The following is a 27815-nucleotide window of genomic DNA, read 5'->3' on the forward strand; positions in this document are numbered from 1 at the left end:
AATTTCTCGAGCCGCGGGCAGACGCTGCATCAGTTTCTTCAGCGATGCTTCTGAAACAGGTGTGGTCACATCGCACTTCACTTAGTTGCGTTGCTTTTCCAGCTCCCAACAGCAGGAAACGCCTCCAGAGGCCCAGAACAGACCCAGGCACCTCTTGGCAGGTCAGAACTCCCAGCAAGGAAGTTCAGGGGAGCTGGGGGTGAAATCTTTGTATCCCTGAGACTTCAAAAACAGGAGAAAAGTTCTACTTCAAGCCCTTGGAGATTTTCCTCAAGCAGGGGACACACCACACACAAAGTCCTTGTCCCCTCCTTCGCAGAAACACAGAAAAGTCCTTGTCCTTTCCTTGGCTGAAACAGCCACTGCAGGCCAACCCCAGACAGCACACACCAAAGGAGCAGTACTTCTCCTCAGTTTCTCCAGCTATTCTCCTTGGCAAAGGTTCCTCTTGAATCCCAGAAGTAATCTTTGAAGTCTTTTCTATTGCTGAGACTTTGAACAGGAGGCAAGCTCTTCTTCCAGCCCTTGGAGAAAGCTCTAACAGGTGGATGATGAAAGTACAGTCCAGTCCTTTCCCTGCCCAAGACAGAAGCAACCACTGCAGGCCAAACCCAACAGCACGCAGCACAGGGGCAGTACTCCTCCTTTAGCTTTCCCGATTCTTCTTCCTGGCAGGTTCCTTAGTTCAGCAGTAATCTAAAGTTCAGGGGTCTGGGCCCCACTTTTTATAGCACAAATTCCTTTGTTCTCTGGTGGCAGAGAAGCTCTTTGCCCAGCCAAAACCAGTTCGGTCCTCTCTGGTGCAGCTGCCCGGCAGGAGGTGGAGTCAGCATTGTCCCAGGCAGACCAGGCTCATTCAGGTGTGAAATAAATCTCCTTCCCCTTCTCTAAATGCAGCCCAGGTCTATACAGCCCAGGCCTCACTCATTCAGGAAAGGTAGGACACACATCAACCCTCCCCCCCAGTGGTCATCTGAGACAATGCACATCCCCAGCCCCTGTCATTCAAAAGCCAGACAGTCCATCCACAAACCAGCAGAGGCACACAGGATGGCTAAGCAAGAAAATACACACTGGTGATATTTTCAAACACAGAATGTAAAAATCATCCTCACTAAAAGATGCACCTTTATATTTTGAGTTCAGGCATACCAAACGTTATCTTCAAATCTTGTCCCAAGGGGAAGTTATATTATTAAGATGTTATACATGAACTCCCATTCTATCCTATTGGACAGATAGCCTTTCAATAGTGAAAAACGAAATACACTGTATTTCACTATCAGGATATGTCACACACCTCAATACATGTCCAACCTTTCATATACACTGCACCCTGCCCATTGGGCTACATTGGGCCTACCTTAGGGGTGTCTTACATGTAAGAAAAGGGAAAGTTAGATCCTGGCAAGTGAGTGCACTTGCCAGGTTGACATGGCAGTATGAAACTGCGCACAGATACTGCAGTGGCATGTCTGAGTAACATTTACAGGCTGCTCATATGGATGGCACAATTAGTACTGCCGACCCACTAGCAGCATTTGATTTACAGGCCCTGTGAACAAACAGTGCACTGTACTAGGGACTTACCAGTAAATCAAATATGCCTAGCATGAAATCACCAATCCATAAACACAATTTACAGGGAGAGCATATGCACTTTAGCACTGATCAGCAGTGGTAAAGTGCCCAGAGTCATAAAACCAACAAAACAGAAGGTCAAAAATCAGATAGTCTGTAGAGAAAGCCGCTGGACAAGCCGGGTCTAACAACACCATTATGCCATGTCATGTAATTAGGCACCATTCGCTATAAAAATGCGGCGTGATTGTCCAATTCGATTTAAAAATTTACCACAAACAGATGACAACAACATAATATGTGGTCCTGTTATTCATGGTGCTTTAAGATTTTCCACTATTTGTTATTTTGTATTACAACTTTTATTGGCATTTTAGATGAACATAGCCATGGAACTTTATAGGATCTCGAGTGGCATGTCTCATCCAGGTTGTCATGCACTGTAACCAAATCCCAAAGCCCCCAGATCCGATTTGCGCATGGCCCAAAAAATAACCCACAACTCTCCCCACGCATTCCCCTCCCCCTCTTCCCCACAACACACTCCACTTGGGCGCTTTTTAAAAATGTTATTGTCTGTGATCCCTGACATATTGAGGTTTTCTCCCGCCATCTTCCATATTGTCCCTGCCTGGGTGCTTCCACTTGGTAATTAGTTGGGTCCCATGCCTAACAGTGGGCATACCCTTGAGTAGATCGAGTTATTGGCAGAGACGTGAGGGGCTGCTGTTGGGGAGCTCAGATGCTCTCAAATTATTTAGTTTTGTCTGACAGTTATATGTCAGCTTCTTCATGGCTGTCGTGTGCCACAGGTTTCGAATCCATAACTGTGCTGGCGGTCCAGTTTGCTTCTCCCAATATACTGTGATTAGTCTCTTGGCTGCCCCTAGGAGGTGTCCCAGTGGTGCCTTGTCTCTGCTCCTATTTCAATCTGCAACCTCCATCCCAACATTGTCCACTTGCCACAGCAAACAGCAGCAGGTCAGGTTCCCTTGGAACCGGGACACCCATTATGGAGTCCATGTGGCTCAGAATTTCTTTGCCAAAAATCTGGATCATCGGGATGGTCCACTATATGTGAAAAAATGTGCCTTTTGTCTGTTCCACAGTGCCGATGTGGCCGGATACATGGCCTGAGTTTGCTGGGCATGCGATACCACCTTGTGAGTAGTTTGTATTCCATCTCTCTGTGTTTTTAAAATTCTTCCATATAGCTTGGCACAGTGGGACCCATATTTTGTCTCCATATGTTTGTGTAAGTTCTTGTTCCCATGCACCCTGACAGGCCTCTTGCGAGCTTTCCGTCTTGTCCATCAGAATTTTGTACAATGATCCTATAAGCCCTTTGGTAGTGTTGCAGGTGTCCAGCAATTTTTTGAATCTGGAGAGATTTCTAGTTGCCTGCAGCCACATTTCTGGTTGCATAACCCAATGGTCTAATTGCACATATTGCAGTCTTTCTGCTTTGGATAGTTGAAATTCTTGTTTGCTATCAGTGAGGGTCTTGGGGCCTGATTATGGTGTCACATAGCCGCAAAATAGAGACTGACTGACCTCTCGTCGGCGCCCTGACTGCATTATTATGACGCGATTACACATGGTGCGGTCACACACTCCCATTTCCCAATAGGAGCTTGTGCTGCGGTCAGAAACCAGCCACAACCCAAGCTCCCAAAGAGAAATGTGAGTTTGCGTAAATCCCTCACAGTGCCTGCCACAAGGTGCAGGGATTTACAGGGGGGCACCATAGGTGCGCACCAGACCCACAACCATAGGCCGCGGAGGCAAGGGGGCCCTTGCCCCCCAAAGTTGCTTTCCGATAGCCTTTCCATGTCGGAAAGTCCCACATGGAAAGGCTGTGTGAAACCAACAACGTAATCCCGATGCCGTCCTAAAGGGATTATGTTGCACTTACAACTGGCCGATGGGCTCCTTGAGCCCATCGGGAGCCAGCCGGAATGACCGCTGGTTTGAATTCCGAATGCCTACATTGTAATTCGGCGGTCTGAAGTCAAACCGGGATGTCAGTCGGAATGCCTACGACTTGCGGTTGGATGCTTTCCGACCGACATCATAATAGGGCCTTAATGTTGCCCTTGTTAAGCATGTGTCTGATCATGAGGCATCCTCGTTTTCCACTATTTTTTAAGCGCAAAATGCATCCTTGTGTCAAAAATGAATGCAAGGAGGATACAACATGCCACTTCACTTTACGACACGCCACTTCACTCTCCAGTCAAAGCAGTGCATTGCACACCACTTTATGACATGCGACTGCACTCTACGCCACGCCACTCCACTTTATGCCTGTCCACTTTGCAAGGCTGTACACTACTCTATTCTTTGCTACTGCACCATATGCCAGTGCTCTCTACTCTACTGTATGCCACTCCATTCTACTTTATGCCACTCCACATCAATCCACCCAACTGTATGCCACTCCCATCAATGCCACTCCACTGTACACCACTCTAGTGTATGCCAAGTGACTCCACTCCACACAGTGGAGCCACTTTACCCCACTCCAATCCACACAATGCCTCTCTTCTCTATATCACTTTACTCTATGCGACTCTAATCTACTCCATTTTACTCTACCCTACTTCATTTTACCATGCTTCACTCTATGCCACTGTACTGTATTTCACTCTACTCTATACCACTACAAGCAACTTTACTTCACTCCTCTCTACTCTACTGTACTCTAGGTCACACCACACCACTGTACGCCATGCCCCTCCACTCTACGCCACTGGACGAGAAATGATCAAGAAAGAAGCACAGTAGTATTGAAATGTAAAATAAATATTTATATATAAAATAATTAGTACCAAAATAAAGAACATTATATGACTAGAAACCAATTATTGTTTTTACCCACATAGAACTTCAATGGAAAAAAACAAAGGTTGAAGATAAGTTATAGTTACTAAAAATGTATTTATTATTTCTATACGAAAACAATGTCAATTACACTAACATTAGAAATCTAAAATTTATGGGTATAACTTAAAAGTTATAATTTGCGCTCCGCTCAAAAATTACTATAACTTGCAGACCTCTGTCCACAGTGTTGTGAACTCACTAGCCAGACTACATTAACTATAACTCACCCCTAAACCATTCATAGTCTTCACAAAAATGATGTCATTTCAGATGACGAGTGTTCTTATGAATACTATTATTAAACATGCTACAATTAATGCAATATGAAGGACATAAGCTGTGCATGTGGAAGGCGAAATTTATAGTTAATGTAATGTATACTGTGACGATCATTTCCAACTAAAGTTCCCCACGCAACATCTTCCCAGGAAAGGAGAACTCTGGGAGTTGTAGTCACAAATTGGCTACAGCAGGTGGGCGATCATGTGACCATGTGACCAGGGGCTAACTGTGCTTGCACCAATGGAAGCAAAGTGGGACTATTTCAAAGGTGGGTGTGGCAATAACCGGACATTAACGGCATCTGAGGAAGGTTAAAGACAGCCGATATGCATCATGCCCAGCTAATGGTCCAATAAAGGGGTTCCTGTTGTATTTCCCCGTGTGGCTGCTTCCTTCGTAGATGGGAGGACTTGTTTCGTATGTCCACGCCAGCCAGAGGCGTGTCAAGTGGCCCAGTTCTACATAACGGGCTGGAGCTTAACTGGTATCTGCTCCTGCAGCTGTTTTTTCACGTCAAGGTTTTGACACAGCTCCAGCCCGCCTCAGCGAGCAGATGAAGTAAGGGCTGCTGCCTGGTGCAGTACGTCACTGTACGAAGAGTTGGGTTTACTGATTCCCTGCTCATTGCCCTACAGAATCCTGCTCAATGGGGCTGGAACGTATGCAGGGACTAGAGGGAGCACTGAGGACACTTACCTGACCGGAACCCTTGCCTACAGGACACATCGCATTCAGTCCCGCAAAGCGCACATCCACTGTGACGATCATTTCCAACGAAAGTTCCCCATGCAACATCTTCCCAGGAAAGGAGAACTCTGGGAGTTGTAGTCACAAATTGGCTACAGCGGATGGGCGATCATGTGACCAGGGGATAACTGTGCTTGAAACCAATGGAAGCAAAGTGGGACTATTTCAAACGTGGGTGTGGCAATAACCGGACATTAACGGCATCTGAGGAAGGCTTAAGACAGCCGAAATGCATCATGCCCAGCTAATTGTCCAATAAAGTGGTTCCTGTTGTATTTCCCTGTGTGGCTGCTTCCTTCGTAGATGGGAGGACTTGTTTCGTATTTCCACGCCAGCCAGAGGCGTGTCAAGTGGCCCCGTTCTACATAACGGGCTGGAGCTTAACTGGTATCTGCTCCTGCAGCTGTTTTTTCACGTCAAGGTTTTGACACAGCTCCAGCCCGCCTCAGCGAACAGACGAAGTAAGGGCTGCTGCCTGGTGCAGGTCGTCACTGTACGAAGAGTTGGGTTTACTGATTCCCTGCTCATTGCCCTACAGAATCCTTCTCAATGGGGCTGGAACGTATGCGGGGACTAGAGGGAGCACTGAGGACACTTACCTGACCGGAACCCCTGCCAACAGGACACATCGCGTTCAGTCCCGCAAAGCGCACGTCCACTGTGACGATCATTTCCAACGAAAGTTCCCCACGCAACATCTTCCCAGGAAAGGAGAACTCTGGGAGTTGTAGTCACAAATTGGCTACAGCAGATGGGCGATCATGTGACCAGGGGCTAACTGTGCTTGCACCAATGGAAGCAAAGTGGGACTATTTCAAACATGGGTGTGGCAATAACCGGACTTTAACGGCATCTGAGGAAGGCTTAAGACAGCCGAAATGCATCATGCCCAGCTAATGGTCCAATAAAGTGGTTCCTGTTGTATTTCCCCATGTGGCTGCTTCCTTCGTAGATGGGAGGACTTGTTTCGTATTTCCACGCCAGCCAGAGGCGTGTCAAGTGGCCCCATTTTACATAACGGGCTGGAGCTTAACTGGTATCTGCTCCTGCAGCTGTTTTTTCACGTCAAGGTTTTGACACAGCTCCAGCCCGCCTCAGCGAACAGACGAAGTAAGGGCTGCTGCCTGGTGCAGTTTGTCACTGCACGAAGAGTTTGGTTTACTGATTCCCTGCTCATTGCCCTACAGAATCCTGCTCAATGGGGCTGGAACGTATGCGGGGACTAGAGGGAGCACTGAGGACACTCACCTGACCGGGACCCCTGCCAACAGGACACATCGCGTTCAGTCCCGCAAAGCGCACGTCCACTGTGACGATCATTTCCAACGAAAGTTCCCCACGCAACATCTTTCCAGGAAAGGAGAACTCTGGGAGTTGTAGTCACAAATTGGCTACAGCAGATGGGCGATCATGTGACCAGGGGCTAGCTGTGCTTGCACCAATGGAAGCAAAGTGGGACTATTTCAAACATGGGTGTGGCAATAACCGGACTTTAACGGCATCTGAGGAAGGCTGAAGACAGACAAAATGCATCATGCCCTGCTAATGGTCCAATAAAGTGGTTCCTGTTGTATTTCCCCATGTGGCTGCTTCCTTCGTAGATGGGAGGACTTGTTTCGTATTTCCACGCCAGCCAGAGGCGTGTCAAGTGGCCCCGTTCTACATAACGGGCTGGAGCTTAACTGGTATCTGCTCCTGCAGCTGTTTTTTCACGTCAAGGTTTTGACACAGCTCCAGCCCGCCTCAGCGAGCAGACGAAGTAAGGGCTGCTGCCTGGTGCAGTTTGTCACTGCACGAAGAGTTTGGTTTACTGATTCCCTGCTCATTGCCCTACAGAATCCTGCTCAATGGGGCTGGAACGTATGCGGGGACTAGAGGGAGCACTGAGGACACTTACCTGACCGGAACCCCTGCCAACAGGACACATCGCGTTCAGTCCCGCAAAACACATGTCCTCTGTGACGATCATTTCCAACGAAAGTTCCCCACGCAACATCTTCCCAGGAAAGGAGAACTCTGGGAGTTATAGTCACAAATTGGCTACAGCAGATGGGCGATCATGTGACCAGGGGCTAACTGTGCTTGCACCAATGGAAGCAAAGTGGGACTATTTCAAACGTGGGTGTGGCAATAACCGGACATTAACTGCATCTGAGGAAGGCTTAAGACAGCCGAAATGCATCATGCCCAGCTAATGGTCCAATAAAGTGGTTCCTGTTGGATTTCCCCGTGTGGCTGCTTCCTTCGTAGATGGGAGGACTTGTTTCATATATATATATACTAGCAGCCCGTCCCGACCTTGTCCGGGAGCAATCAGGCTTCAGGGCCCCCGCCCGCCCCGGCCCCCGCCTGCCCCGACAGTGTCCGTGGGTCCCCCGGAGTAGCAGCCCGTCCCAACCTTGGGTTCAGGGCCCCCGCCCTCCCCGACATTGTCCGTGGGTCCCCCGGAGCCTTACCTCATCCGCCGCACCTCCCCGCGCTCCTGAGTTCACCGGTCCGCTGCTCCTCGCCGCTCCTCCCCCCCTGTCCGCCGCTCCTCTCAGCCTGTCGGCCGCTCCTCACCGCTCCTCACTGCCTGTCCGCTGCTCCTCCCCGCGCTCATGTCCGCCGCTCCTCCTCGCGCTCCTGGACGTCGCTCCTCCCCGCGCTCCTGATGTCAGCACGCACGTCGCGGCCGGCGCTACTTCCATGGGACTACTTTTTTTTTCTCGTAAATTTTTTAAATAACGTATATTTTTTAAATTTATATAGCCTATGTCCATCTGCACACCCTGACAAATTCAACGATATATCGGGTGTGTGGATTGGCGCTGTGGTTCCCGAGTTTACCCGCCTCAAAGGTTTAAAGTTCTTCCTTTATAATAGTAGTATAGATTTCCACGCCAGTATTCTTTGAAATCTTGCTTCCCCTTCCTCTGTTTTCTACCTCATTTAGTAGGAAATTTGTCTCTATTAGTTAAATAATCACTGCTAATGCCTGTTCCAGACTACAGGCCATAAGTTTGAATCCTACCAAGGCCAACACAACCTTCCATCCTTCCGAGGACAGTCAACTGAGAACCATCAAATCTGTGAGAAGATGAACTCATTGATAACAGCACTTTAAAATGACAAAATGGTGGTATGGATAGCTAAATAAAAATAAGTTGGCATTATTTTCTCTCCCACAATCTCCTGTAAGGGGTTGAGCAGATTCTCCAAGGGCCCTCAACTCAGTGCCATATATGATAATGCATTGGGAATGAGCGACTGTCACTACCAGTGTGCCCAAAATTCTTTAATGGGTGGCCCCATGCAGCCCAAAGACTAATGACGATCTCGATATCGATATGGGAGACTCGGGTGTACCATATCACATTCTGTAGGGGGGGGGCAATCATTTTGCACTACGCCACTTGGTTTCCTCTCGGTGGAATTATGTTGTGGGCTAATCTCCCATCACTGCTCAGTGGTCTGAGAAGATTAGTCCTTCCTGCTCAGTTGCAGCAGGGGGGCGAGCAACAGCTGTGACTGCATGTTAGAGTCTGTGGTTTGCAGTATAACCCCCACACACAGAAAAGTGACAGGAAAAAGCAGTAACACCTCTGCTGCTACAGACGGGCATTATGAATCTCACACAGTGCTATAGTGTACACCTGGACAGTGAATTTCAACCATGAAAATGTTTTCTTCGCCCCGATTGCTGCTGGAAATCAAAATGTCCGGGGAGCAAGTGGGACATAAATGTTCATACATTTAAACATGCGCACAGCTGCCTGAGGGGTACTAATTCATTAGGCCCAGGGCAGAACCAGTTAATTATAATCTGGGTTAATTGAACTATGTGGCGGGGACGATCATGCCTCAGAGTTGACTTCATTTGATGGCAAGAAAAGGCAAACTATGCAGCATAATGCATCGCATTTTGTGATAGTATTACTTCGTTATTACAATTCTTAACACTGTCTGCGCGTCGGTTTTACTTCATTAATAAAAGTTTAACACCCTGATATAGCAATATTCCAGAGAAAGGTGACCAGTCAAACTTTGTGAGGGGCCTTCCATTGCACTGCAACTTGTAACCACACTTTTAGTCACTGTTGATCGGTGTGAGCTACAAACAAAACATTCTTTTTTTTGAAAATCTTCAGATTATGCAGCAGTTGATGGATAATGTGGCAAATGTGGCAAACGACACGAAAATAGCATGAGTGCAGTGACCATGATTATAAGCACTTGCACAGGAAGGCTCTCCTCAGACCCCCTAAAACGCGAAAAGAGGTGTGCAGAGGGAGGCCTAGCTACGAACCTTACCCGAGTTTTGGAAAAAGAACAGCAAAGCACGTCTTTTCCTAGAAGCAAACTCATGTGCTCTACTCCCATTCTTGTAGTGTTGGGTCAGGTAAGAGATGTGAGTGGTTAGATGACTGGATCTACAAATCATTAACGTGTCCTACACATTCTTCTTGCGCCATGAGTACTGCATACATTCAAACGGAGCTCCCGGTCTCTGCAGGAACCAACAACACGTCATTAATAATTATGGCGCAGAGGCACAGCAGAGGCACAGCACTGATGTCAGCACGCACTTCGTGTCCGGCGCTACTTCCATGGGACTACTTATTTTTTCTCGGAAAATTTTTAAATAACGTATATTTTTTTAATTTATATAGTCTATGTCCATCTGCACACCCTGACAATTTGAACGATGTATCGGGTGTGTGGATTGGCGCTGTGGTTCCCGAGTTTACCCGCCTCAAAGGTTCAAAGTTCTTCCTTTATAATAGCAGTATAGATATATACACACATATATATATATATATATATATATATATATATATATATATATATATATATATATATATATATATATATATATATATATGCAAAAAAGAAGTAGAGAACTCTGGGTAGGTCTCAGTTTAGGTGGAAAACAGCTCCTGTTAGAGCACTCTCAACACCAGCGACACTCTAGATCTGCTCACCTCAAATGTCTGTTTTTCTATCAAAGTTTTTAAGCATAGGATTAGACAGTGCTATCCATGCCGAGATAGAAAATGACAAAGTCTTTCGCCATTTAAACAGCAAAGTCTTTAAGCATAGGACTAGTACAGTGCAGTCCTTGCCGAGCTGTCAAATAACAAAAGCCATTTATCACTCCAGGCACAATATTACAGCTTTGAATTGGTAAAATACCAACTCAAGCCAACCTGAAATGAATAAAAGCAACCCCTGACACAGTGTTTCGCTCTAATTAGAGCTCTTCAGAGAGGTATAGCTTTGTCCAGACACAAGGGAGCACCCAGTATTAAGTCAAAACAAAACCCTTTCAGGCATAGAGTGACACATAAATTATGCAAAAAAGAAGTAGAGAACTCTGGGTAGGTCTCAGTTTAGGTGGAAAACAGCTCCTGTTAGAGCACTCTCAACACCAGCGACACTCTAGATCTGCTCACCTCAAATGTCTGTTTTTCTATCAAAGTTTTTAAGCATAGGATTAGACAGTGCTATCCATGCCGAGATAGAAAATGACAAAGTCTTTCGCCATTTAAACAGCAAAGTCTTTAAGCATAGGACTAGTACAGTGCAGTCCTTGCCGAGCTGTCAAATAACAAAAGCCATTTATCACTCCAGGCACAATATTACAGCTTTGAATTGGTAAAATACCAACTCAAGCCAACCTGAAATGAATAAAAGCAACCCCTGACACAGTGTTTCGCTCTAATTAGAGCTCTTCAGAGAGGTATAGCTTTGTCCAGACACAAGGGAGCACCCAGTATTAAGTCAAAACAAAACCCTTTCAGGCATAGAGTGACGCATAAATTATGCAAAAAAGAAGTAGAGAACTCTGGGTAGGTCTCAGTTTAGGTGGAAAACAGCTCCTGTTAGAGCACTCTCAACACCAGCGACACTCTAGATCTGCTCACCTCAAATGTCTGTTTTTCTATCAAAGTTTTTAAGCATAGGATTAGACAGTGCTATCCATGCCGAGATAGAAAATGACAAAGTCTTTCGCCATTTAAACAGCAAAGTCTTTAAGCATAGGACTAGTACAGTGCAGTCCTTGCCGAGCTGTCAAATAACAAAAGCCATTTATCACTCCAGGCACAATATTACAGCTTTGAATTGGTAAAATACCAACTCAAGCCAACCTGAAATGAATAAAAGCAACCCCTGACACAGTGTTTCGCTCTAATTAGAGCTCTTCAGAGAGGTATAGCTTTGTCCAGACACAAGGGAGCACCCAGTATTAAGTCAAAACAAAACCCTTTCAGGCATAGAGTGACGCATAAATTATGCAAAAAAGAAGTAGAGAACTCTGGGTAGGTCTCAGTTTAGGTGGAAAACAGCTCCTGTTAGAGCACTCTATATATATATATATATATATATATATATATATATATATATATATATATACATATATATATATATATATATATATGAGCACAGGTTCCACAGGCAGCAACAGCTCACAGGTTCGGCTCCCACCGCTACCGCCAAGAAACTGGAGACCCAAGTTAGTCTGTGAGTAAATTTTATTCTGCAACAGACAGCATAACGTTTCGGCCTACACGAGGCCTTGGTCACATGATATATATATATACACACACATACATACATAAATATATATACACCCACACATATATATCACCCCAAGCTCTATTATCAATATAAAGGGAGAACTGAGTCGCACCCACGAGTGGAAGTAGTATCTGTTTTTATTGTTCAAAACAGTCGGCAACCCCAATGCACCTAACGCATTTCTGTCACCCTGGACCTTTATCACAGGGTCAGGGGGACCGAAACACGCTGTGTGCATTTGTATTGCGGACTCTCTTTTGAAAAATAAAAACTAATATTTCTTCCACTCGTGAGTGTGACACAATTCTTCTGATATATAACAATAATGGAGTTCGGAGATATACAAATCGCTGTTTTCCTGCAGCAGTAGTACTCAACACCACCACAGCGAATTGTGTGTGCCGTAACTCCCGACAAGGAGGATGATTGGAGCTTGATATATACATATATATATATATATTCGACCTGGCATCCTTGGCTTGGTTTTCACCAACACCTTTTACCTTCAAACCTCTTATTTCTGCTAACCAGTGCTAAAGTGTTCATGATCTTGCCTTAAAACATGTTAGATTGGCTTATACTCAATTGGAATATTTACTTGTAAATCTTTGTCAAAGTGGCTCTACCTGTACGTAGGGCCTGTAAAATAAATGCTACTAGTGGGCTTACAACACTGTTAGTACCACTCACTTAAGTCGCACTTAAAAAATGTCTCAGGCCTGCCATTGCAGCCTGTTCGTGTGCAGTGTAAACTGCCATTTCAATGTGGCACAGTAAAGATTTTGCTAGGCCCAAACCTTCCTTTTTAGTACTTATAAATCACAATTTATGTTGAAGTCAGATTTTAAATTACAATTTTGAAAATGCCACATTTATAGAGTTTAAGAGAAAAAGAGACCTGGCTACCAATTTTATTTGTTGCCATTTGTTTCAGCAGACTAACAGCCCATACATTTAGTCTTTGAGCCTGATTAATCATTTCTCCATGATTTACACTTTTAGAAACAGTTTTTCTTTTTTTTTTGGTAACATGTCAATTTTGTCTGAGACATTCAAAGATACATAGCTAAAAAAATTCTAATATACATTAAACATACACTTGTAGAAGTGAAAAAAATGGGGAACAACAAAAACATGAATTTAGTGTCTTTCAATCAATTGTAAGAAATTACACCAACATGTCTTGAGACACATTACTATAACAATGAGCACTCTCTTAAAGCCCTTTAATTAGCTTGTTAAGGAAATAATTTAATTTAATTATTTAATGATTCTGGAGAGTGACCTTATACACAGATATATCCCCACACATATTTATTTTCTCCCTCATGGAGAGCATCTCTCCTTAACAAGCTAATTAAAGGGCTAAATTCATGTTTTTGTTATTCCACATTTTTTTCACTTCTACAAGTGTATGGTTAAGTATATGTTTAATGTAAAATATTTAAAAAAAAAATCGCTAGTTTGATATGAAAGAAATAGCTCCTGAGAAAGTTTTTCAACAAGATGAAAAACTTGTTGGCTAGAGTTTGGAACATGACATACACAAGTGCCAACTTTGACTAAGTTGTGAACCTATTGCTCTCTGTTGCTCAGGGGTTTATGGTGTTTTAACTGATATATGGCATCTGCTTACAGAGTAGGTGCACATGTGGGGTATACCCAGCATAAAATTGGGGACAGGTAAATATCAACAGTATGGACTTTGCACTTTGGCGTTCCTACCTAGTAGCATCTAAGGAAATTTGAGTTCCATGTGCAATATCTAAGAAGTCCCTTGTATCCTCTGCTTGAAAAAAAAGTTTATTGATGTCGTCTCATCTATACGTATATATGTTTCACGTTGAATGCACCCACATACATTTGGCTCTCCTGGACTTATTTTGTTTAATAAGCATTTCATACTTATTTGCGGAGATGAAATTTCTTCTACCTATCTCAGTAATCACTCAAATAAAAATTCACCTAATTTACCAATTAAAGATTGCCATTTCCAATTGAAGGTGCATATTTAGAGCTGCCTTGTTGTCTGAACTCAGCTTAACCTCAAAGTTTTGCATACTAATGAGCTTCGAACTGAGATCATCTACTGCAATGGAAACCTTTTGAGTTTGAATTAAATAACTATTATATTAAACCTAATTAAGTATTGCAAGGTTCATAGTTGCCTCACTTTGTTTTTCTGCCAGACGTGTCCACTCTACAACCCTGCCCTCTTCTGCTATCCCTCCCATGTGGTTTATTCCCAGGATAAATGACTTTATTTTACATTAATGTTGACAGATGTTGTTTTAGTGACATAGTCAAAGTTTGCACTCTCTCGCCCATGTCAATGTTTCATCCCTCACCTCTGAGGATGTTCTGCAGTTGTGGTCAAGCATTATTGTACAAATCTAGGTACCCCTTAGGGGTACCTGCAAATGGCTCATTAAGACTAAGACCCACTTTTTCTGTTTTTCCTCTGGCTGTGAACAACCAAAAACATGTCATATTTTAGTTCCTGGGTAAGGCCCAAGAATAGATGGCTCTTAGACGCTGTTGCCACCACAAAAATGCACATATATGGTGTTTGTGTGAAAAAATGCCCATCCCCAGGAGCCAACGAAATGCTATATTCCTTAAACAAATATTAATTTTGATGGCCTGCTCTTCAACTTGGAGTTCCTGGTACACAGCCAATGTTCTTTGTGTGTATTTTCAATTCCCATCCTTACAGGAACATTCTTTCTAAACAGCAAGCACATGCTGAGCTACAGCTGTCAATGATAAAGCTTGTCCGTTCAAGTTCTAATTCACCAACAACAATTAACACATTGTCAATAATTTCAGCAGAGACAGCAGGGAAAGAGTGAGAGCAGCACTCGGCCAAATGTTACTAAATTTCCCAAGTGTCTCCTCCATAACAACTGGCCATGTATTGCAGCGCAGAGGGAGCCAGCTGAACAGCGCTGATATGTATTCAAGCGAGCCAAACGGCATGCTCCAGCTTTATGACAATGATCACAGCCAGATTGGCTAACAAATTTACATCCGTTGGAGATGCAGCGATACGTAGGTCTTATCCAGCCACAGTGTTTCAGTCCCACATCTCCATCATGTCATTTACAGTAAGCAGATTGATCTTGAGATCATGGTCAATCGCCCAAGAAACGGTCTTCAGTGCTCCGTTCAGAAATTGGTGGCTGCAAATTTTAAAGGCCAGATGCCCCCCCACATGTGCCGTTGCAGTCAGGGCTGGACTGGGATTGCAAATCAGTCCTGGCACTTTGGTCCGACCAGCCCGGGGAGAGGGGGGTAGGTTGTGGGTTGGGGGGGTTCTGACTGGAACACCGCTGCTGCGTACGCTTTTGTTACGAGGGCGATTTTGCAGCACTGCTGGAAAACAGGCCCCCACCCTTCCATCCCACCGGGGAAACGCCAGGTGCCCGCTATGGCCAGCCCGGCTAATTGCATTATCGGAGTCTGCAGTCCCAGTTCATCATCGGGATTTCACCCTTTAGAATCCACAATGGAGGCTACGGACTCGGAAGAACTGTGTTTTTTAGATATCTCTGCAAAGTATATATTTTCAAGTACTGCATGTTGGATTATTATTATTTTCGTTTTGATTTAGATATATACATATTTTGGATATTTTTCTAAACTGGTGTGGTGTCCTTTTGTAGTGTTTTCACTGTATTACTGTTGGTTATGTGCAAATGCTTTAGACACTGCCTCTGAAATAAGCCTGACTGCTCGTGCCAAACTACCAAGGGGGTGAGCAAGGGTTAATTTATGAGTGTAACTCCCTTACCCTGACTAGGAAGAAGGGTCCCTACTTGGACAAAGGTGCAAACCCTTGCCAACTAGAGAACATCAATTCACCAAAATGCCAGGGATAGCGGAAGTGACATCAAACACCATTTGACCTTTACTTTCACTCACACACACCTGCTTATATGTACACACACATTCACACATACACATACTTGCTATCACGTAAACACACTCTCACCTGCAAGCACACACACTACATACATTTCAAAATATTTCTTACCTAAGTTGGCAGGGAGGGTCATATTCCAGCTAATTGAACTGCACTTTTTATTACACTCATAGTGAATAATAAAATATTAATCCCCTTCAATGGAATAAAAACTTTAAAAAAGACAAGGATCTCTCGCTGCCCTTCATCCCGAGATATCTGTTCTATCGTAGTATGCTAGTTGGATCCTTCCACCCTCTCCCTTTGATTCCCGGTACATGATTTTCGCCATGTGTTTTATGTCTTTCGTTTTAGTTCATCAAAATTTCAAAACTAAACCTATTATATTTGACTTTTGCTTCTTTTTATGTACACTGAGACACTGCCAGTTGTTTCCTCCTTTGCAGACAGCTGGGGGGCTTTGATTGTGAGATGTTTCAGATTCGCTTTGTCATAGCGGCCGGCCCGATGGGTTGTAGGCTGACAGCTGTGTATTGTACACATATATGATAAAGGTTTTATAAAAAAAAAAAAAAAAAAAGACAAGGAGATTGGAGCGGCTCCGGTGTTCCTGGCACTGATTTAGCTACCTCTGAGGCCAGGTCTTGCAAAGGCAGCGACGGGGTTCCATGGGGCAAGCCAGAGGCTGCAGCTGTGACCCCTGAATGATGTCCATAATTGGTAGAATGAATTTCGGAGGCAGGTGGAGAACAAATTGCATAAAAAAACTCTTCTAATAATTCATGAACTGGAAGGAATAAGAAGCTAAATAAAAAAAAAAAAAAGTTGAGAAGTTAAAAGAAAATACTGTCATGGTAGTTTGAGGCAGAGGAGGGGAGCAATGGTGGAGTGGAATCGGACATAATAGATGCAACTAAAGTAAGTGTAGGATAGTAGGATCCTTCTGCATGTGTACCCCCATTTTTTTTACTTGGTGCTAAGCTGGTTTTTAACTAGTCTGACTGGGACCCTGATAATCAGGACCCCAGGCTATCTGCTTTCTACCTAAACTGTTGTGACATGTACTTAGGTACACTCCAGATTGGATACTGAGGTACCCTTATAAGTCCCTTGTATATGGTACCCATGTACTCAGGGCTGTAGCATGTATTATGCCACCCATGAGAGGCCATGCAAAATGGAACTACAGGCCTGCCATTGCAGCCTGTGTAAGATGGTGCATGCACCTCTTATTTTAGAAATAGGTTTCCTATATCTAAGGGTCACTGCACTTAAAACCTATGTCACCCCTAAAGCAGGCCTTAACAATCCTGATGGCAGGTGCTTGGTTCTAAGTGAGAGGGGGCCCCTGCATGAGCCAGACACCCCTGCATCCTACGGAGTCCATTCTCTCGGGTTGTCAATGTATCAGCCATTTACGACAGATAGAGTGGCATTATACGACTGTGTAATGGCCAACTCTAAAATAGCTGAAAGTAACCCCATCGTTTTTGATATCAAACATTGTAGAATCTGTATGATTCCACCCCTCAGAAACAAGCTTTATGAGGTCTCGGGTGTTCCCGGTACCAGCCTTCTAGTCCCGTACAGCCCAAAAGGGTTGCTGCTGACCAGAGACACATTTCTGCCCTGACCACCTCCCAGGCAGGATTTAGTGTATTAGGCCTGGGTGGGTGCGCTTGCTAGTGACCGAAAGTCTGCATGAGGGGCACATTTGGTGTCCCTGTGCATAGTCCAGTTCAAACCAGTCCTGGGACCCGTTGGCTCCTGCTCTGCCACTAAACTGGACAAAAGAACCTCCCCACTGTCCTGACCCTGACTGTAGGACCCTAGATTCGACGTAGACAAGGTTCTGAAACAGAAACCACTGACCTTCGACCGTCTGGACACTCTGGACTTCGCTGGACTTCGTTTGGCCCTGACTTTGTCTTCCTCTCAGTCTGAAGCATTATCTGTGCCCGTGCACTATACAGGCTCCGTGCAGGACCTGTGGAGCATCAAGGACAACCAAAGACATCTCTTTTGGAGTGAAGGAGCCACTCCCCTGCAATAGTAGACATCGTAACACAATTGACCGGTCTGCTGACTTGCAGACTCCGAAGGCTCCAGCAACACAGGAGGTGGGTTCCACTTTCCTCGAGGTCTGAGCTACCCTGTCACCAAGTTTGAGATCAGAATCCCTCGTGAGGCTGCAATACCCATGCCCCTGTGCTCCGTGTACTTTTGAAAGTGCCTATGCTTGTTGGCCTTCCCAAATCAAATACACTGGATTCCGAGTAGCTCCAACCTCTGGCACCATTTCCACCAAAGAAGTTAGGCTCCGTGGGCTGTTGCTTTGTAATTCTGCTCGAGGTCCCCTGGCGACTCCTGTGCCTCCGGGTCCTCTTGAGGGTCAACACTGCTTTTCTTGGGTGACCCTGGATGCTCAAGGCTTGCCCTGACCCCCCCCCCTGTGTTTGGTGAGTCTCCTGGACTTTGCTGGTCCGAACCGTAATCTTTCTTGACCATCTTTGTCGGTTGCCGCTGCCAAGGCTTGTTGGCACTCCAGCCAGACACCGGCCCCTCAGCACTCGACATCCTTTGTGGGACAGCTCATAACCGGCTCCTGGTCATCTTCGACATCTCCTGGTCCCGGTGGCTGCACAGTCAAGAACCCCCTCAATGCACCTGAAGCACCCGACATCGGTGGGCATTCGTCTACCGAGTCCCCGGTCACTCCTGACTAACCCAGACTCTGTCCCCTCTGCTTTCAGGTACCCTTCATCAAGAATCCACCTTTGGATTCTATTGGACACTTTTGTTCTTTTCCATAGTGGCATTTCCTTCTAGTCTTCCATTGAGATCGTCTGCGGTTTCCAACACCACTTCAACCCTATGCACCCAGCTTCCCTGGGATAGGTAAGTTTGGCACCACAGTATCCACGGGTAGGGTGGCTCTCCAAACTTCTATGATCCAAAGGGTTTCCTTGTAATCCACTAGGAAGGGTCCTTAAACTTTAAAACTGCAACCGCGGCTCTCCCATAGCATTGTACGGCACTCGTAGTCGTGTTTTCACACTGCACCTGTCCTCCATGGGGTCCATACTTACTCACCTTGAGTGGTTCCTTGGGGTCCCAGTGATTCTACTTTCTCTAGACACTGTCTTGACTCGAGTTTTGTTTCTATACCACTATTTTAGTATATGGTTTGATCTCCCCCTGGAGCCCACTGTGTACAATTGCTACTTACAATTGTTCTGTGCTACAGTATTGTGTGTTTTATATTTATCTGCATGTAGCAGATGCAGTGAAGTAATTAGAGTGTGCTGTAATAATAATAAATACATGTTTTTATAACTACTGTGTGGTTCTCCTTTCATTTAACCAATACAATACGGTTGCATTCTTGTAAAACAAGCTGCTTAACATTCCATCAAGCTAACCCTAAAGGCTGCTCTCCACAGCTATCACTTGGATAGCTTTCTAAGGTTATCTTTGACCTCTTAAATCACCATAAGGGTTGTTTGGACTGGTGCAAGGTGCCTACTTTAATTAGTGGACAGCATATACCAGGCCAACTTCTCACAGTAAGCATTCTATCCAGTGTTGTTTGTTTCTTTTTTAATTGTGCATTTTATTTAGTGCAGACATTAACCACAATGTGCACTTACATAACAAAAGTAGTCACTTTCAGTGCCAGGGAATACTGGTCCAGTGTGGGCATTTCGAATAAACAAAATTAGACAAGACTGTTTGATGAAACACAAATATTTTGTAAACATTTTTTATATAAACTAATACTAAACATCGAAAGAGATTGTCAAAACCAAAGGTTGACAACTAACACCAGATCTACTGGTTTGCAATTCCCTGACCCTCTCTGGCACCTTTATTTGATAGTTGTGAGGGTGCACGGTTTAATATAAAGTTGGAACCCTTCCATCTTTAGTTATTTGGTTCGCACTCATCTTTTGTTGTTAGGAATATATTTTACAAACTGTAAAAAATATATAAAGGCTTTGTTATCTCTCAATAGTGAGATGTTAGCTTCACTTGCCAATCATTTTTTTCGTTAACATTTATATTGAACAATGTCTAAAATATAAGGGGTCTATAAATACATATAAACTTCCATGTCACAGAGGTGTAGCCACAGATTTTTGAGGTTTACAGCTGAGCCGTTCGCTCCATCCCATGCACCCTTCCTGCATTTGACCAATTATGAGGCACATTTATTTTAGTATACCTTGTAGTTTCCTCAGAAGTAGCAAAATATTATTTGATAATTTTGTTAAAAAGTGTTCTAAAGCTCTTTATAAACCCATAGGCACAATAGCTTTGCACAACAAAATAAGAACAACAGAAGGCAAGCAGCGCCTGATCTAATAGCAAACTCTGTCCATAGCCAAGAACACAAACTACAGAAAAGTAAATATAATAAACAAAAAGTGAAGAGCTTTAAAGAAAAAAAACAGCTTAGGAATTCCTACAATAAATTGTTTACAACTTTTAAATAAAGTTATCAGAGATTCATACAATGTTAATGATACCTTTAAGATTGAAGAGTGATTTGCAGGTAAGATCATACCTGCAAATCACTGCTTCAGAGGCAATTTAGTTACAGCAAATTACAACTTTATAATGTTACAATTTATGATGCTCTATTACCTCATGAAATGCTAGGTTTTTAAATTAGAGGGCAGAGATGTAGTCACTTCTCACTGTTCCTTACCGCCAAGTAAAACCTGGCCGAAGGAACAGTAAAACCATTCTAATGCTCCCCTTGCCATGGTAGAAGCATCCGATAGCAACGGGGGCATTCGTTTTTTTCTTTTCAAAAAGAAGATTTCATTTTTGAAAACAATAAAAAGCATACTGTGTGCTGCAGAGGGTGTGTCCTTCCGATGTGTCAGTGCAGTGGTGAACAGTACATTAGAGTGGTGTAGAGTGGGTTGGTGTAGAGTACAGTGGCATAGAGTGTAGTGGCGTAGAGTGCATTGGCAAAGAAATAGTGCAGTAGAATGTCATAGAGTATAGTTGCGCAAAGTAGAGGGGCAAATATTTCAGTAGCAGAGAGTGCCATGTTGCAGAATAGAGTGATCTATAGTGCAGTGATGTGGAATAGAGTGCACTGGTGTAGAGTGCAGTGGCTTACAGTGGAGTGGTGTAGAGTAAAGTGGCGTAGAGAGCAGTTGTGTAGAGTACAGTGGTGCAGAGTAGAATAGAGTGATGTAAAGTGCAGTAGCATACAGTGTAGTGGCATAGAGGAGAGTATGTTGTGTCTGGTGGCTCAGAGAATCAATCTGGCCATTGTAGGGGCCTGTGTTTGACCTTATGGTCACAGGTTAAAATCCTGGTGGGTTCACTCAGCCTTTCATCCTCCTGAGGTCATTAAATGAGTACCTTTGAGTTGGGTAACAATAAACATCTGTTATACAGCGCCAAGATGCCCATGGGTAAATGTGTGCTTTACAAATATGCATGGCATTTTACAGTGTTTCAGAGTAAAGTACTGTGCAGTGGTGTAGAGTACATTGGCATGGAGTGCAGTGGTGTAGAATATATTGATTTTGAGTAAAGTAGTATAGAGTGCATTGGTGTAGAGTGCAGTGGCATAAAGCGCAGTGGCGAAGAATAGAGTGGCGTAGAGTACAGTATAGCAGAGTGATGTAGAGTGGAGTGAAGTGGCACAGAGTGGAATGGCACAGAGTTGAATAGAGTGGCGTAGAATAGATTTTTTCAGAGTAGAGTGCAGTGACGCAGAGTGCAGTGCCATAGAGTAGTGTCGTAGAGTGGACTGGTGCAGAGTAGATTAGAATGATTTAGTGTGGATTGGCATAGAGTGAAGTGATTCAGAGTAGAGTGGCATAGAGTGTAGTGGTGTACAGTGCATTGGCATAGAGTGAAGCACAGTGGCGTAGATTGCAGTGGTGTAGAGTAGCGTAAAGGTCAGTGGTGGAGAGTACAGGTTTGCAGAGTATAAGTGGCATGGAGTGGTGCAGAGTGGAGTGGTGCAGGGTAGAAAGCAGTGGAGTTGAGTGATGCAGAGTAGAGTGGCATAGAGTACAGTGTTGCAGAGTAAATGTAAATGTGCTGGACTTGTAAAGCGCACAGCTGCCCGTAAGCGTCCCGGCGCTTGCTTAGGGAACCTGTCCTGGTATTCCCCTGTGAGAAACCCCGGCAGGGTGTCCACAAGGTGAAAGCCAGGCATCCCGCCGCGAGGGGCCGTAGTGGAGATTAAGCAAGCTATTGCCCAGAGTCGCAGAGTGTGACCCCGTGAGTTGAGTAGGCACCAGAGCGAGAATTGTCGAGTCCGTGGAATTTTGAGCCCGAGACCCGCCGAGGCAGGGAATCGAACCCTGGTCCACCCTGGTCCACGGTCGATCTCAGCTTCTGGGTCTGCCGCCTCTAACCACTGAGCCACGCTTCTCCACAGAGTGGCATAGAGTAGGGTGGCGCAGTGGCATAGAGTGCAGTGGCAGAGAGTGTAATACTGCCGAGAAGACTGTGGTAGAGTGCAGTGGTGTATCCTAGAGTGGCATAGACTGCAGTGGAGGACAATGGTGCAGAGCAGAATAGAGTGGCGTAGAGTTCAGTGATGTAGAGTATAATGGAGAAGAGTGCAGTGCTGTAGAGTGCATTGGTTTTGAGTAAAGGGGTGTAGAATGCATTGACATAAAGTGCTGCGGTTAGAGTAGAGTGCAGTGGCGTAGAATGGAGTGGTGTAGAGTGATGTAGAGTGGAGTGGTGTAGCGTACATTGCATTTGGGTACAATGCAGTGGTGCAGAGTAGAGTAGAGTGGCGCAGATTGAAGAGGCACCGGGTGGAGTGGTGCTGAGTGTAGTGGCATACAGTAGATTGTTTCAGAGCAGAATGAAGTAGTGCAGAGTGGAGTGGTGCATGGTAGAAATGAGTGGTGCAGTGGCATAGAGTGCAGTGGCACAGAGTGCAGTAGCATAGAGCACAGTGGTTCCGCGTAGATTAGAGCGGTGTAGAATCGATTGGCAGATAGTGCACCGGCATAGAGTGGTGTGGTAAACAGTAGAGTGTAGTGGCATAGAGTACAGAGTGATGTTGTGCGTTCATACTTTCTCTGTAAAGCTGTGTGGTTTTTTTTTGGACAACATAAATGTCAAAACTGTGCAAGACTGATTCTACACACCGTCAAGAGATGTGTTTGCCTTAGTCCTGATAGCTCACAGTGCACCATCTGTACAACTAACCTACTAAGGTAACAGGTGGAATGTGCAACCTCAGAATATGACAACCCTGGCTCCTCAAGGAAACCATGGAAACAGATCTAGAACCCCTTGGTTTGGTAACTCATGCATACCCAAAGAAATACACAAGAAATACATGATGTGGCATTTCAATATTTATTGAAGCAATATGATTCTTGTGTAAAATATTTTCGCTGCAATTATTAATAGAAGGAAACGGAACAGTGTAATCAGCTTTACTGGTAAAGGAAATAAACAATTCAACCATTGTGCTGTTACATAGCATATATGTTTATGTGAGTACTGTTATAATTTGTGCTCTTACCTAGTGCAACCTATCCTAGTGTGTCTAGGGATGGTGAACCTGCCAGAATACCTATAGGGTGATCTAACTCCACCGTTACCTGTGGATAAGTGTCATCAGAGAGCCTGTCTTGGTGCAGAGCTGGGCACCATCCTTTTCAGGAGGCAAACAGGATTCAACTGAGCTGGAATTCCAGCTTGGGCGACCTCAACAATGTCAGCAAAATGCTCCTCTGTCTAACAAAGGAGTGATGTTGTTTATATAATAAACTTCACTCCTGTAATCATGCCGAACCCCCAGTCAGGCCGCTATTGTTGATACTTTTGTTATAGATCTGTCACTGATCGGACAGTAACAAACAACAGCATTTTGTGCAATGAACTCAGCTCTGTATACAGAATGTTCAAGGAACTCGATAATATGCCTATGAAGGAGTGTAAATATAAGCAAAGCCATTTCAAAGAATATTATCCCGCACAGGAACTCAAACAAATGTGTGTCAAATTACAGCATTTAAGAAAAGATGGCAACTATAAGATGTGAGCATGTAAAATGGTGGTGTACCTATTCGGGCCTTATGTGACCACACAACAGTAGACTAGAGCGACCTAGAGTGAAGTGTCATAGAGTGGAGTGGTGCAGAGTAGAGTGCAGTGGCTTGGAGTGGTGCAGAGTAGAGTGAAGTAAGGTAGAGTATGCATCGTGTTGTAGCACACTGCCATTACAGACAACACCTCTTCATTTGATATTACTATTACATTTGCACAGACATATAGTTTTGCTTATTAACCCAAACAGTGCACAAACAATAATGTGTGGAAATGTCATCACCTAGTGTATTGATTTGTTTTGATCACATTTAAATATTTGTTTCCACCACACTTCACATCCTTCCTCTAGCACGCCCTCAGTAGCCATCACAATTGTCACATACATCAACTCACTTTGAAGTCAGAGAAAGAAAAGTAAACACCAAGCTCCATCTAAGACACAGCCTAACATGCGACCCTGTCTTTGAGTGCACAACAAATGTGACAAGATAAGAACAAGATTTAAATGCCTGTTTACTAAAACTGAACACTGGTGGAAGGATACAGTAAATAGGTTTGGGCCACAGAAGGGACAAGCTCAAGCTGGACAGTCTGAAACAAATAAAGCAAGCAGGTATAAATCAACCTGTTTGCAAAGCCAATGGCAAGCAATGGCCCTAATGCATTCCCAGGGAAACTTCTTGAATGTCCCCAAGATGATGTTAGCAGGCCTAAAAAGACCCTCCATTAAAAAAAAACAAAAAAAAAAACGTAAAACCTGGGTGCCAGAGCGGAAGCAGGCCTCAAAATGAACAGTCATGTAATCCCAAGCCAAAAAGGCCTTCAACTGGCCACACAAGGAAGTCAGGGTTAGGCTTATCTGAATGTAAGGAAGATTTATCCCTCAATTTTAGTGGATAAAATAAAGCCTTACACATCCCGATCCTGCACCCACCCCCAAAGACTTCAATGTGCAAAAAGAGATTCATGTCCCAAATCACATTTAACTTCACTAAAGTAGAACGTAGGAGATCACTCGGCTTGAGGGTCTAATTGTGGTATGTTCTTATTAAATATCCTAATAAAATAAAAAGAATATAAAAGTAATAATATGATCATCAGCAGACTGAAGAATGGGGTTCCCAGTGACTCAACGAATGCTCCCTGTGGGTCATATCAATCGCAAGGCAGAAAACATGTGCCTCCCCATCTAATGGCTCACACTGGATACCTTCTTTAGTGTTTCTTGTTCACACCTGCATGAAAAAGTGGATGTAGCTAGATGGCTGAAAATACACTATTTCCTTCCAAATTGCATGCAAAGGATTAGGACGTTTACAAATTGGCTATGGCTTTGAACAGCGAGACCATTCACTCAAACATTAAAAAAAATAGTGTAGAAGGAAGGGATAAAAAGGACAGAGTGAGAGAATGAATATGCATCTTTAGCTAAACTTCCGTGTTACAGTAATAGCCAAATGTATCACTAGAAGTCAAGACGCTGGACAATATTTAATTTATTTTTAAATACTTTTATATAGCTCTAATATATCAAAAGATATTACTTCACATTTAGAAAGAGCTATTAACATATGCAGATAACCATATTGGGAGATCGAAATCATAAGATATATTACTTGTGATGGGTAATAAATTGGACTGTGAATGCAGAGGAGGGCAACAAAAACTGTAGATGTTGCAAGAATGGATATCTTAGTCTAGATCAGAAACAATCAGAAGAGCTGGGTTTATGGGACTCTTCTGAAAGAGCTCACTATAAATCTTTGATGTATTACCAGTAATCCTATTACTCTCCTTCTCCCTGCCTTGTCCCGTGCTTTGTTCATGGGGAGAGTGTGCCTTCTGGACAGATGCTTCTGTGGCTTGTAATTCTTTTTTAATTTCTTCCCCCTGCTGACTATAAGCCCATGAAAGGATTCATTAATCACAATCTCTCTTAGTTCTGGGCTGAATTATTTCTCTCTCCTTGTTGGCTATCAGGCCTCTATTTCTTTTCAAAGGAAGTGCCTCCTAGTGGTGATGGCTGAGAATATGCGTCTAGAGCATTTGGTTTTTTCACAGGGCCTCCTTACGAGTAGAAACCAGGAAGAGGAAGGACAATGAGAACATGATGCATTTATTAAGGGTAGCTGATAATGTTTTTATTAGCCTACTTTTATAAAAAAAAATTCCATCAGAGCTATTTTTTAATAAGCGACTCTGGGCCTGATTTAATTTTTGTTGGTTGGCCCATCCTCCACCAATATGACACAGGTGCTGCCCGCTACATTTTGAAATGCCTGTCGGGCCTGCAGATGTGTAAAACATTGACAGGAACTACCATATGGCAAAGTTACAATCTTTTTTAATTTTCAACAAAAAAAAAACAATACCCCCTCGCCTTAGGGGCATTGAGCACTTTTCAGTGTCTCTTACCAGCAGATTTTTCCTGATGGTGACGGGCATTGAAAAACGGCTGTATGTCAGCCCATCTAAATTAAGCGGATGGACATATAGTTAAATCTCCGACTGCGTAGGGGCATCAGAGAAGTTTGACCATGGTGGAGACTACTCTGTCTCCACTGTGGTCAAACTTCTCTAACTTCTTGTCAATCTTGAGTCCGCACAAATTAAAATTGGTTGGACCAGAATGCTAAATCAGGCCCTCTGTGTCAATGCTTCTTTGTGCATGACTTCTAAGTCGACTTATTGCTTCAGTGATTTTAACCAAGCACCATTACAAGAAAACCTTAAATGTATACCAAGCAAACATACTCGCATGAACCTATCTTCTGTGCATGGTGAAGCCCTCTGTCCAGACAGAGGACCATCATTCAGTGTTGTAGAATGAGAAAAACTGAAAGGGCCTACAGCTCACACACCCTGATAAAATCACACTGCCTAGAACACCTTCCAAGGTTGGTTATTCCTTTTATCCCCCATCGGGAATGCCTACTAAACACATCACTGGAAAGGTCCATTGTTGCATACACACCAGACGTGTTGACATGCTGCTACAATGACTAGGGCCCACCAAAACCCTAGTGACACTACCGACTGCCAGAAGTACTTTGATTTCATAAAAATTCAGAAGTGTGCCATGAACATGCTGATAACTTAATATAGCATCTTAAGTTCAGAAGAGTGTATGTATGTTATGGGTAGAAGTAAGGTGTGAAATTCGCAATTTTCTATTACTTCGCAAATGCCAACTATGCCATGACGACTCAGCATCCTCATAATAATCCGCCTACTAAGTATTTACAATCCTTGGAGTCAGAGATGTAGGAGCATTTGTGCAAACCCCTTATGAACTAATGTCTACGTATTCTGCGGCACTATGATTGTTGATTGGTGTGTCATTTAGTGATGATAATAGGTTGTCGATACCTATATTTAGAATCCTGATCGTGACTTCTGTGAATATTTTTTGTCTGGTTCAATGAACTATGTAGTTAATTATTTATTTTATACTTATTGCAGGAGTTTTTATCCACCTGTGATTTTGTGTGGGCCAAATGTGATGTTATATCACTTCTTGTGACGTTTCATTGATTAAAGGTCATGTAAATTCTCATTCTGTGGTATCATTGAGAGTTACCTGTTGTGTGATATCAGTTCTTCTGCATATTTCATTTTCTGAAATGACATCAGCACAGAAGTATCAGTGCAGAAGTATTCATAGGCCATTCAGTTCACATTGCTTGCCTCCTAGATTATCTATGTGCACTATAACAATAGACCAGTCCTGTGTGGCATACTTTTGCGCTGTTAATTAAAAATGTGTGGATAATTTATT

General features: G+C 43.8%; 1 protein-coding gene across 1 annotated transcript in view; it reads left to right on the forward strand.

The window, feature by feature from the left end:
• LOC144786174 (voltage-dependent T-type calcium channel subunit alpha-1H-like) overlaps positions 1-27815 on the forward strand; it is a 1055750-nt gene that overhangs the window by 796861 nt on the left and 231074 nt on the right. The window lies entirely within an intron of this gene.

The sequence above is a fragment of the Lissotriton helveticus genome, chromosome 10 (assembly GCF_964261635.1).
Source record: "Lissotriton helveticus chromosome 10, aLisHel1.1, whole genome shotgun sequence".
Classification (NCBI taxonomy): Eukaryota; Metazoa; Chordata; class Amphibia; order Caudata; family Salamandridae; genus Lissotriton; species Lissotriton helveticus.